Genomic DNA, 13,543 nt, shown 5'->3' on the forward strand with positions numbered 1-13,543 from the left:
AAGGATATGCAGAGTGGCTGCCTCATTAAAGACCTCTGGGCTTCTCCAGCTAAAGGCAGAAAACTGTTGTGTTTGATTCTATCTCTTTGGTTGCCTTGATAATCCAAAGTAATCTCAACTCATTTTATTTAGTCTCTAAGAAGCCTTTCATTGTTCTGAAATCACTTGTAAGTTTTCACTGAAACTGGAGAGTTTTTCTTTGTTTGGCAGGATACATTTATAATTTCTTCTTCTACAATGAAAGCCCAGGTGAGAGGGGTCCAAGCAAGCAGATGGCACAGAAGCATTTGTTGGGTGAGACACACCTGAAATCACCTGCATCTCCTTGCTGGCCTACAGCATGTCTGGGCTGCAGGGGTTTCTGGATGGGGGTGTGTGCCTTGTTGGCCTATGGAATGTCTGGGCTGCATGGGCCTCTGGATGTGGGTGTGGGTGCTGGGTCTGGCCTCAGTCTTCCAGATGCAGGCTGTGGTCATCAGTCTGGTTCTCTTCCTCTGCCTCTTTCCTCTGTTTTGAAGCTTAAGACAGAACTTGACACAGTAATTCCTGGCCTGACCGTGGGTGACTCAGAACTCAATTTCATCTTTCCCTCTCCCTCATGACGGGAATCAGGAGCAGATCTCACCCCCACCGTGTATAACCCTTTATTAGCTTTACTGTAAACAGATAAAGAGCTTTCTCTGGTGCAGATGGCTAAGTTTTCCTTCTTATTTTTTCTTCTCAATGACACATGTTGTTTTATTCTTGTTACTAGCATATCTGAACCTTTTGCACCATTCAGGAAAGAGAAAAGGGGAGCTCAGGTGAGAAATACAGTTTTACTATTTATTAATTAATTTTTTATGAAGTTCAAATTTTGTCAATTCCTTACCTAAAGTCTAACAACTCTCCGCATTTTGCATCCAAGCATCCTCCGTATTTGCTTTAGATGGCAATAGCAGGATGATGAATGGACCCTAGATTCCCACTGCTGGGTCAAAGGATGGCCCACTAAGCAAGTACTCAATACTTATTAACAATAATTGAGAGAAAGATGGAATATGGAGTATTTGCCTTTAGGAAATAGAGTGCTCAGGTTAATATTTTTCTAAAGGAAAGAAAAAGCCTGACAGAGCTACTCCCAGACTTCCACAGTTTAAATTTGGGCCAGTGGTCTAGGATGTTTTAGGGGTTTGGTGGAAGGAGATTCCTGAGAGTAGCCCCTGCTCAAATATAATCTCTTTGCCAAGGATTCCATGCAAGTAGTTTGTGTCACTCTCTTGCTTCAGGTATTTTTCTATGCAGATCTTTTTCTATGCAGGCTTTTCTTGCATCCTGATCTATTCTTAGAATGAAGAATAAAGGGACTTTAACAAACACAGGTATCTCTCACCTCACAATAAATCAGAAGTTCAGTAAAATAATGGGAATGTCCTCTAACTTCAAAAGTTGGAGTAATTGGACTTGTAACAAACTGGGTTCAGATTTTATCAAAGCACTTGGCTTGTTTGCTCTGAGTCATCCAACAAAGTTACCAAGTTTGTTTCCTTTAGAAGCTAATGCCAAAGCAAGTTCTATTTGGTTGATTAATTGATTGGTTGATTACATGTTAATCACAGTGATCGTAAAGTTACTTCCTGCCTTTGGGATAACTGCTGGGAGCTGGAGGAGTGATCAAGATGTTTCAGAGTCACTTAAGTCCCTGGGCACATGTTCAGCCTCAGCAGCTTCTGTTCTGATCAGGGTCTGTGCAAAGTCCTTCAGGATGACAGAGCAAAGCCACCGGAGGATGGTTGACTTCAGGTTCTCTGCACTCCCTCCCAACAGGGAGCTCTGACACTGGACACCTCATGATCAGGCCCTCAGGGCATGTGCTTCTCCCCATGGGCAGCAGCATCTGACTGGTCATCCCCAGACCTTCGCTCCATTGCTTCATTGGTCCCAGTAGGAAGCCCAGCAGAAGCACCTGGTTTCTAGGAGCTGATGAGGGCTGCTGGCAAATGAGTGGATAGTTTCCCAGAAAAGTAGTGGTCAGCGATCATAACATGGCACTTAATGCTTGGAGGCAGGGGGCACACCATTATTCCAGTGAGCTCCACGACCTCAGCAAAGCTGATGCAAGCAGCGGAGTGTTCGTGGTTTGACAGTGAAGGGAAGCAACACTAGCACCGGCCCATCCCGAACAACTAAAAGTTGTAGCTGCTCATCCCTGGGGAGGGCTCCCCCTTCACCAGGCGCTGTGCCAGGTTCTTTGTGTGTTGTACCTGCTGTACTCCTCACAATAAGCCAGCTGAGGTAGATACTGTCATTAACCCATGCTGCAAATAAGGTAACAGAACCTTACAGTCATCACTAAGTGACTTGTTAAATTCACAGCCAGTCAAAGGCAAACCTGGGGTTTGAATTCAATTGATCTTTCTGTCTGCTGCTTATGCTAAAACTCTGCCACTGTTTCCTTTCTCTTATTCGCCTGTCTTAAAGCTTCAATTCAATCATCACCTCTTCTGTAGAGTTTCTCTGATTTATAGAGAGGTCTTGGAGTTGAGCCGCAGCAGTCTCACTTCCACACTGGTACAGCAGTCAACTTGCTATGGTTAGAATCGCCATAACTCTGCTGCTCTAGAGACTCTGAAGTCCTGGGATACCTGGACTATATGTTGCTGATGTGAGGACTGCCAGCAGTTAGTACCATACAGGTAACATATATATGATGAAAGGAGGAAAAAGAAAAACACAGAGGAAGGAAAGAAATAAGAAGGGGAAGAAGAACAAAGGAAGGAAAAAAGCAGACCCTGTCAATCTTTTCATATGATTTAACCATAGCCATTTATCTGAAAAGAATATTAATTACTTCTATTGTAGAAATAAAAAAAACTAAAAGACAACTGAAGGTGGCCTGAATTTTTTCATTGTATAAAAATTAATGCGGCTCTTATCATTAAATGACCCACAGGAAGAAAGTATCATACACCTATTCACAGGGAGTAAGATGTCAGAGAGAAAAAAACCTCTGTTTTCTATCAATAGCCAATTTCTGGAATTTAAATTTAATACATTTTAAGAACGATATCCTGAGACTTATGTTATCAGTGATCACGTTTCCTTATCTTGAACTAAGATAATAAAAATCTAAAAAAACAAAAAAGTCCATTTTCTAACCTAAAACCTTTGGAATATTCACCCCCAGCATAGAGCACTGGGCAATAATACTCAATGAATTCTTGGCCGGGCGCAGTGGCTCACGCCTGTAATCCCAACACTTTGGGAGGCCGAGGAGGGCGGATCACGAGGTCAGGAGATCGAGACCATCCTGGCTAACACGGTGAAACCCCGTCTCTACTAAAAAATACAAAAAACTAGCCGGGCGAGGTGGCGGGCGCCTGTAGTACCAGCTACTCGGGAGGCTGAGGCAGGTGAATGGTGTGAACCCAGGAGGCGGAGCTTGCAGTGAGCTGAGATCCGGCCACTGCACTCCAGTCTGGGCAACAGAGCGAGACTCTGTCTCAAAAAAAAAAAAAAAAAATTCTCAATGAATTCTTGTTGAAAGCATGCGTAAATGCGTGAATGTATGAATCCATAAGGAAATGAATCTCTCTGAACCTTTGTGATAAAACGACAAACATTTAGGCAGTCAAACTGGAGATAGGAGTGGAGAACAAGATATAGTCGAGCTCCTCAAACCATTTCCACATAGTAGGATAGCACTGAGAAAGACAACAAGAAGGGAGTTTATTTTTAAAATACGGAAAACTAAGAGATACAGAAGATAGACTGAGAGACTGCAAACACTCTTAGTGGCAACTCTAGAAGATGAAAAGACAATGACACAGAAGTGAATAGTCTAAAAGTTAATGGTTATTTCCCAACTTAAAAGCTCTGTGTCTTCTGTAGGACACTCAATCTGAGTTCAGAATGAGTTAAGAAAAAAAATCCATATTGGGACATAATCCAGTACAATTTAGAACAGCAAGTTAAAGAAAAAAAGTAAAAGTTATAAAAAATGCTTTGAAAAGCAATATCTGCAAGAATAACCGCAGACACATCACTGGCAAATTGATGAAGAAATCAATGAAGTATCCTCAGGGTACTGAGGGAGGAAAATCAATATTGAATTATGTTCTAATCCATGACCATTCGAATTTATGGTGAAATAAAGACATTTTCAGTCTTATTTAAGATAGTTTACAAGCTTTCTGCATTGAAAGGAAGGACTACGTATTAAAAAAAAAAAAAGCAAAGTGCCTATGGAGGCATGGTGGGGATTACGAAACAATGCCCAGTAAAGACCCTACTAACATCTATGTGTTCATATAACCAATTCTGTGTCTAAATTTGATTTCTGTGTATTAAACAGTTGTGGTTAAAGTTCTAGACAACAGGTTGAGTGGTCCTCTAGTTAACAGCTAACGAATACCATGCCCCTTGTCCTATTGTGGCAGGAGAATACAGGACCTAAATAACTTTTGACACTGTTGAAAAAATTTAGAATAAGTCCCATTTATTTAAGTATGAATAAACTTAAAGAAAGTAAAAGAGAATAAAATAACTGTTTTAATATCATAAAAGGTAATATTAGAAAACATAAGGAAAGAAATAAAAAGAAGAAAGAAGAAGGAAGAAAGAGAAAAGCTTTCCTGCTAAAAATGATCAAGTTTTTAAGTCTTCCTAACATTTCTCTCCAGTGGTGGCGAATTCCTCAGGTTGTGAGCTGGTGCTCTGCCCTCATAAGGAAGAAGTAAGCTCTCATTTTGCATCCTCCCTTGCAGTTAAGGTGCAAGCATGTGACCTTGGCTCTAACAGTAAGCATATTTGAATAGGCACGAGTGAGGCTTCTGTTCAGAGACCAGAGAATCTCAAAAGCAAGTGCTTTGCAGCATCCTTTGTAGTGAGGGTAAGGGAGGAAACCTCCTCTGCCAGGCCAGCCATAGCACCCAGGCCCAGCACTGTCAGTGCTGTCTATAGGGGTTGCGCCCACAGCTCCGTGTTCCTCTGCTGGGGCAGTCCTGCTGGACCACGTAGGTGTTCTACCAAAGGATGGTTCTCTGGCCTTCTGTGACACACTCTGAGGGTCTCTAGTATGCCTAAATAAGTCTCTTTCCTGCTTAAACTAGAATTGATGTGTAATGTATAGCCAACAACTCTGAATGGCATTATGCATGTTGAGGAAAATACAGCTTCACCATGGTACTATAACAATTGATCCAGGCAGCATTCTTCAGTGGACACAAAAACTAATGAATGTAAGTTTGCTAAATAATAATATTTACATAGATTCAATGTTATTTGCTTTTTTACAACAGGAATAAAAACTTTGGAATGGGTTAACTTAACACAGCCTTAACCAAGTGATCCAAGTTAATATCTTCAATAATAGGACAAATGGACATCATCTGCCTACAGTTATGGCGCCCTGGGAAGGAAACATCACTTCTTTAATATTTCTGCCAAAAGAAAAGAAAAGCATGACCTCATAACCTGAATTCAATCAGGAGGAAACATGCAACAAACCCAAACTGAGAAACATTCTACAAAGTAATTGGGCGGAATTCTTAAAGTCAAAATCATAAAAGATGAAAGCTGAGTAAATTTCCTGGATTAAAGGAGACAAACTGGACATGGCAATTAAATTTAATGTCAAATTCTGAATTGGATCCTGGCATATAACAAAGAAAGGTAGCTACAGAAAACATTATTGGGAAAATTAATAAAATTTGAATATGAAATATGGATTAAAAATAGTATTGAGTCAATGTTACATTTTCAATTTTGATTACTGTACTGATATGTAAAATCCCTTTGTCTAACTGAGAGGATGTACTGAGGTCATCAGAAAAGCTCTTACAAATATATTGTTAATTTAGTCTCCACTCATCGATGATAATTTTATCCTGAGGACCTTTTTAACCTAATGGAAACATTGGAGATGAGAAACAAGTTTCTCTCCCGAATTTGAAAATTCTGGCTCTTCCATATTCCCTCTAAATTTTGATTGCAAAATGCTCCATTCTTCCTCTAGCTCACCTCTTTCTTGCAATACCTTATTACACTTAGCTCTAAGAGCCAGCTGAACATTCAACATTCTGCTTCAAAATTTAATTGTTCAAATCCAAAAGTTTATTAAGTACATTTGCTGTCTCCCAAGTTAGCATGCATGAGGGCTTTACAATTTGTTCCACCACCACATGACATGTGGTGGGTCACTGGTAACTCCAGACTCCTGATTTTCCTCCACTTCCTCCAACCTTGACCACAATGCAATGACAGGAATTTCAGATTTTTGTTATAGCAGCACCAGCACCTCAATTGTGCATAGCATTTCTGCCTTAATTACCTATTGTCATGATAATGATGTTTTAGAAACTATCCTCAGATGCCTTAAAACAATGTAAATTTGTTGTTGCTCATGCATTAGTGGTCAGCTGGGCAGTTTTACTACTCTCACCTGGGCATCTGTGGTTAACTGCAGGTCTCATCTGTGGTTGGCTGCAGGTTGGGTGAGTGCCTCTGCTGATGGAGGCTGGGCTGTCTGACATGTTTGGGGTCAGCGGCTGTGACCAGTTTATGTTGGTTTCAGTTGCAATGGCTGAGATAACTGGGCTCTCATCCACCGGCCTCTCATATCCCTCAATCCCTCCACACATGTCATCATGGTAAATGCAGACAGCCAAATCCCAGCAAGCCCAGTTACGCGAAAAGGCACATGGAAATTTAGTGTATGTTGAAATTATTTTCTTTACATCCAATTGGTTAATACAAGTCACATGGCTGAGTCCAAGGCAGAGTTGGAGAGAAGTAAAAATTATAGAACTGAAGCAGCGGATATGGGGAGACTTATTAAGATCTTTCTGCAACCAACCTACCACATGGTTACCCGGTTTGTGGTGAAGAAACTACTGATAATCAGTGGGATAAGTCTTAGAATCGCCATAAGTAGCACTAGGTAAATCTGATACCTACATAGAAAAAATGAATTTTGACCTCTAACTTACGTCAAAGAAGAAAATTGATTTAGTTGGACCACAGAATTCAGTGTGCAAAATAAAACAATAAAGCTTCCAGACATGTCCCTGCTGATTTATTACCAGTCTTATAATGGGAGTTGCCTTTTGAAAACACAGATCAGTTCATAAAGTCCCCTTCTCAGAAATGTGACATGGCCCCACTCTCTTCAAAATAAATGTCAATCCTTTTATCGTTGCCCTTAAAATCCTTCTAAATCTTACCTCAAGCTGCATCCCAAAAAAGACCTACTCCCCCAGACATGCCAGGAGCTGCTCACCCCGGAAACCAGCTCTGTTTGCAAAACCGCGCACTGGCTCTGCACATTCCCACTCGCTTTTCTGGTTGCTCAGCTTTCTGCTCCCTCTTTATTGGTAAAATATAAATTGCAATTTCAGGACACATTTTTTTAAGTATTAGGCTCTTGAAACTTTCCAGAGTACACAGGCGAACAAAACTCCCCCTCTTCTGTGTGCTCTCAGAACTTTACTCTGAGTCACGCTGCTCGCTGCTGCGCTCTCCTGCAGGCACGTCTCAGTGGACTCTGCACTGCAGCCCCAGAGATCCCCGTTAGAGATCCAATACATACTTTTTTTGAAAGATGAAACTGACGGAAGAGAGGAAGGAAAAAGGAGAGGAAGGAAAGGGATAGGAAGAAGGGGAAGGAAAGGGACAGGAAGGGGGAAAAGGAAAAGGAAAGGAAGGAAGAGAAAGGAAAGGGAACTTGAAATCCTACAAGGTCTCAAAGTCAGAACACATGTAAGTCAATTATCGCAGACAATAAAAGAACTGCTACAAGGGAAGTTACTGGGCCAAATCTGTCACTATTACAACATAGTATGAGTGTGTTCATTTTTGGTCATTGTAATCATTGTTGCTTTGGTTATGTTCATCTATTTTATAATTCGTGGTGTCCATTTAGTTATCTTTTGTAAAAAAAAAAAAAATATATATATATATATATTGTGCATGTGTATGTGTGTGAGAGAGAGCACGAGTTTTTCACAAATGGAAAATAAAGATACAATTTGGATTTGGGAGAAATGGAAATTTATTTTAATGCTTGTTGACATTTGTTTCACAATGATAACCACATTATCTCCCACTATTAATTTTAGAGATTGCTAGGAAGAAAGATGTTGCATTCTTAATAGATCAAGTAATTTAACTTCCAATAATTGTTTAAGCTAGATTTTCCACTTTGCTGTTGTTTAAATGTTTGTGTCTCTCAAAGATTCATGTTAATACTTAATTCCCAATGCAGTAGTATTAAGTTGTGGGGTCTTTATAAGGTGATTAGGTCATGAGGGCTCTGGCCCCATGAATGGCATGACTGCCCTTATAAAAGGGTTTGAGGGAGTCTGTTCATCTCTTTTGCCATGTGAAGACGTAGCTGGAAGGTGCCATCTTTGAGGGAGAGTACACTTTCACCAGACAATGAATCTGCTGGTACCTTGGTCTTGGATTTCCCAGCCCCTGGAACTATGATCAATAAATTTCTATTAGTTATAAACTTTTCCATCTAAAGTATTTTGCTATAGTAGTGTGAAAAGGCTGAGATACACTGATTCTTTTACTTTTCATTGTCATCAAGGGGTAAAATATCTTTTAAAGGTAGCGGAGGGTAACCATTCAGTGATCTTTCTAGACCTAATGGCTGATGTTGGCTTGATGACCCAGAAGATATACTTTGAACCAACATTAGTTTTATGCTTAGAGCACACCGATAGGTTCTTATTATATTTGCAACTGGTTACACTTTAATCAATCCCAGGCAACTGAAGTAAGTCACACAGTTTATGTCTCTTGCTTAACATAAGCTGAGATATATTTCCTGGAATATTGTTAGTCCTGAAGTGATTTTCCAGCCAGCCAATGCCAAGTTTTATTTATTTTTAAAGAAGTCTGAATGCTATCAATATTTGGCTTTGCTAATAAGACATTTGAAGAATTTCTTTATTTTTTCTTTGCTTATGATTTAAATAGAGTAAAAGCTTAATATTTTAGAATAACATGATAATTTACATACAAATTAGATTGAGGTTACCTTACCAAATTCATTTGTTATGATTCAAATACATACCATTTTAGTGGTCAAAGGTTTAGATTCTGTTCCTTCTAATTGATTAGTTGATTGCTTTGCTGGTACAGAAGCTACCTCTGCATGAGTGTCTGCATTATAGATTTCTGCAGAGGAACAGATGAGCTATAGATTCGGAGAGCAAGATCTGACAGTTTGGCTTATAGATCTCCACCCCTCCTGCCATGCCAGCTCCTTCTTTACTTTTAGGTGCACTTCAGACACAGCATAAAGATGGTTTGGAATGCAAATAAAACAGAACTTTGATGAAGGTGTTAGTGAAAAAGGCAATACTTAATAATTATCTTTAATATATTAATTATATTAAGTTATATAAGTTAATATAAGTTAAATTATATAAGTTGTTATATTAATTATACTTAATAATACTTAATAATTTGGGCACAGACTCAATGTCAATTTCCCAAAAATTGTAGCAAAATTCTACTTATGAAATGTGATCAATAATTGCCTAAAATCATTCTGTTGTACTTGGAGAATGTATCCGTCTTCTAAAATGGTGTTTGAATTTTTAGGATTGCCGTTTTAGAGAATTGAAGGTCTTTCATCTTCAAGAATTTGAAATCTACCATGGTCTTCACATGTAGCAAAACACAATGGGATGTAGTCATTTGAGAGTGCTATGAAGGCAGTATATGTGTACACAGAAGCCCAAAAGGCTAAAATTGGGTGGAAAAGGAGAGAAAGTTGTGTAAAACATGAAATCATTATAGTTGCGTGGACAGATACTTGACCTGTGGGCCAGACACATCACCACATGACCATGACGAAGCGGCAGACATCACTCCATCCTCAGTCCCATATTTTAAGAGAGAAATAGTAATAACTGTTCCAGTTTTATCTCCTGCATATTTGTTAAGGGATAATCCTACAAAACATTCATATCAGCTCGGGGGTCATAGATGAAAGCTAACTAACTATAGAGCACTAAATGTTTAAACTCCAACCCAAAGACAAATAGACTTTGTACTTGACATTACTCTGATGTGGGATGAGAAAAGAGTTCAGGTGACATTTCAATTTATCATAGCTAATCATATGAACATTTTTCTATAAATGGGGATTCTAAAGTGCTAGGTTTTAAAAAACTTTAAAGGATCTTTTTTAAATACCCTCAAAAATGTATAAAGCCAAGTGTGCAAATCCTTACGTCTCCCAATTTCTTGCTGAAATGTCAAAACCAATGCAATATGAAAAGAGATTATCAAATTTGTAAAATATAAAGAGGGTCTAGTTACGTGCCTGATACGTGGAGCAGCTTTGGCAGAAGACTGAGCAGGCACAACCTACTCACTATTGGGAAGCCTCTGTAGAAACAGGGGCAGTGCCTCTCAGCCCCGGAATTTCCAGGGCCCATGAGAAACTCTTGGATCCAGGTGTCCGAGGACCAAAGATGAGCTGAGTGAGCAGAAAGTCTTCTTGGTCATGTTCACCCAGAGTTGGGGGAGGGTACACTCAGTCCATTACCAAAGAAGTGAAGTCAATTCTTAATGTCTTCATCAATGAATGTAAGCAAACTAAAATACTCGAAATGCAAAAACACTAAATACCCTACTAAAAATAGAAAGATTAGGGGGGCTGTGGTGCGCACCTGTAATCCCAGCTACTCAGCACGCTGAGGCTGGATGATCTCTTGAACCTGCGAGGTGGAGGTTGCAGTGAGCCTAGATCATGCCAGTGCTCTCCCACCTGAATGACAGGAGTGAGACCCTATAAATTTAGAGGGAAAATCGAAAAACTTAAATCATCAAAACCACCATACTAAGCCTGCCATGAGCACAAAACAATATGGAAGAAACAAAGCATTCTGGGAAATAAAAAACTGACTTCCAAATTTTGAAATATAATAGAAGTAAGTAACATACAAGCTACTACAGAAAATCTAATTAATGAATTAGAAAGTTAGTTTAAAAACCTCCTATTATTTAGAGAAGAGGTAGAAAATAGCTTTCATCTTGTGCACCAATTATTACTGATTGATAGTGGTTGCCTATGTTAAAAAAGATTCTGAGGTACTGCTTTGGTACAATTCCAATTCTATGGCTTGACTCCTAAATTTCAATTAAAAATCATCGAAGGACCATTTAATATAAAGAAAATAAAATATATTTAATATAAAGAAATTTAATTTGATATAAATAAATTTAATATAAAGAAATTAATTTAATTTCTTTTATTTAATATAAAGAAAATAAAACCTACATCTACTTGGAATGGACAATTTTCTTGCAAAGAAACCAGAATCAGGTTGCTTTAGATGTCTGTGCAGTCATATTTACCTAGTTCGAAGGGAAAATGATTATGACTGTTGAGTTCAACACTCAGCTAACCCTCATACATGTGCAACAGCCAAAATAAATTAATTAAAAGTTAAATAAATAACATAGGAAATATATCATTTAATACTTCTTTTAACACACGAATTTTTTTAATTTTTTTTATTATTATACTTTAAGCTCTAGGGTACATGTGCACAACGTGCAGGTTTGTTACATATGTACACGTGCCGTGTTGGTTTGCTGCACCCATTAACTCATCATTTATATTAGGTATTTCTCCTAATGCTATCCCTCCCCCATCCCCTCACCCCACGACAGGTTCCGGTGTGTGATGTTCCCCGCCCTGTAACACACAAATTTTTTTTTTTTTTTTGTATTTTTTAGTAGAGACGGAGTTTCACCGTGTTAGCCAGGATGGTAACACACGAATTTTTTAAGTGAACCAGGATAAAGAAATCAATAAAGAGGAAAGGATGGTACAGAACAAAGATAATCTGAGAAACGGACAACATTAAAGCATTTATTTAAACAGAAACAATTGCCATGCATGTATTTTTGAAGCTTAATGCAAATACTTTATAAAACATTGTTGCTTTATACTTAAAATTTAAATTTGCACTGAAAATGTTGTATGACTTCACTCCAAACTCAGAAATAGTAACTGGATAAAGGAAGAAGAGTAATACTCATCCAGGAGGTATTATTTCACTCTTGATGTTAATTAAGAAATCGAGATTTGACTATATGTTCTTTCAAAATGTGAGTGTGAAATTGCAGAATGGAAAACCTTTTCAAAAAGTCCTCCAAGGAAGGCCGAGGCCTCTGCTGTTAATGAAGAACCAAAATGAAGGATATGGAGTGAGGCGACAAGATGGCGACCATATATGATTTGAGTTCTAGCCGCCCACGTCCTGATGAATTCTTTCTTTTTAGAGGTGCTTTCCACAGGCAATTCTTGGTCAGCCTCTCGGTAAAAGAAGAAAACACCCGTGTCAGTGACCCTTCCCGTGATTCTTTCTGCTGCCCTCCTGGAATAAAACTAATCTATCGTTTTGGGGAGACTCTTTTCATGTGTTTGCTGATGTGCATTTAAAGGGTTTCCTTTAAAACTGTTTTTTTAATATGGATGTTTCAGTGACCAAAAACAGAAGAGTTCGGTTTCTACTACTGCAAAGAACATGTTCACCTTGTGGATAGAAAAATGGTTGAGCTTTTTATACACTCCCCAAACCACCTCCAATCATTTGTGCAAATTAACACGGAGCTAAACTTGGAAAGCTGATCTAATAATTCAAAGTAAAATAATTAGGAAATAAGCATGGTTGTGAATTATAAGTAAAATGAAATGTTTTCATTTTAATTTAATGTAGAATTTGTTCAATAATAATGATACATATTTACAGAAACTGAATTGGAAACATAGTAATTATAAATAATGGGAAAAGAGAGTTTTCCTTTTTAATCTACTATGCTTAGTCAATATCTTCAAGGTTGACAAAGTCAAGAGCTGCAGACCCAAGGCAGCTGGCAATCTGCCTATGGAACTTCTAGAGACAAAAGGAAATTACTTACTATTTAAACACCAACCACTGAGGCTTTGGGAAAAGAAGATTCCTGTCTCTGACTCCCTCTGGGACCCTCCTAAGCCTTCCCAGGGTGCTCAGTCAGAAAATGCAGAGAGCACTGTGCACCAGGATGTTATTAAAATAATTTAAAAGTGTAAGCCCCAGGGAGCTGCGAATTGGGAGAGGAGTCACACACTGATAATACATAGTTTTGTAAAGCTTAACAGAAGAAGAAAAACTGCCCTGAGAACAAAACTGACTAAAATTTCCCCTTTCAATTTTAATATTGATCAAGTAAATTTCTAAAATCTGAGAATATATGCTCAGCTAAGTGTACACTAAGTGGACATGAGCATGTGTGCACACACAGAGGCACATGGGAAATCTCCCATGCTACAGGAGGCTTGACGAGAAAAATAAGAGAATGAAAAGCAGATGAGACCACGAAACATGGCCAATGTGGGAGAAGACGCAGTTGGACTGAATGAGACAGATACTACCTAGGCTATGGAGCTTCTGTCTTTTCTGGAGTGAGTTAGCTCTGATCTGGATTTGAACTTGCTACTCTAAGGCACCTCATATATATTTTGCTACAATTAACTGTGCAGCCAGATGTTAAT

Source organism: Trachypithecus francoisi, unplaced genomic scaffold, assembly GCF_009764315.1.
Source record: "Trachypithecus francoisi isolate TF-2019V2 unplaced genomic scaffold, Tfra_2.0 Lachesis_group2, whole genome shotgun sequence".
NCBI classification, from domain to species: domain Eukaryota; kingdom Metazoa; phylum Chordata; class Mammalia; order Primates; family Cercopithecidae; genus Trachypithecus; species Trachypithecus francoisi.